Consider the following 244-nt stretch of genomic DNA (forward strand, 5'->3'; position numbering starts at 1 on the left):
AACTCTGGGACCAGAGGGTACACATGTTTTAAATAGGTACCACTATCAATAACGAGGAAATTCTTAGAGGTGACAAAACTTATTTAAAGATAAAGTTAATAACAACCTGCCACAATTCAAGCAGAACTTCAACCTCATAAGATAATACCAGGGGTAAAATTTGGGACAGGACAAGAAAGGATAGAGAGTAACCTTTGCCATTAAAACAGGGAAGAGTCCTATTTATGGATATGGCAGTCCAACT

The sequence above is a fragment of the Spermophilus citellus genome, assembly GCF_964194105.1.
Source record: "Spermophilus citellus genome assembly, chromosome: 7".
Taxonomy (NCBI): Eukaryota; Metazoa; Chordata; class Mammalia; order Rodentia; family Sciuridae; genus Spermophilus; species Spermophilus citellus.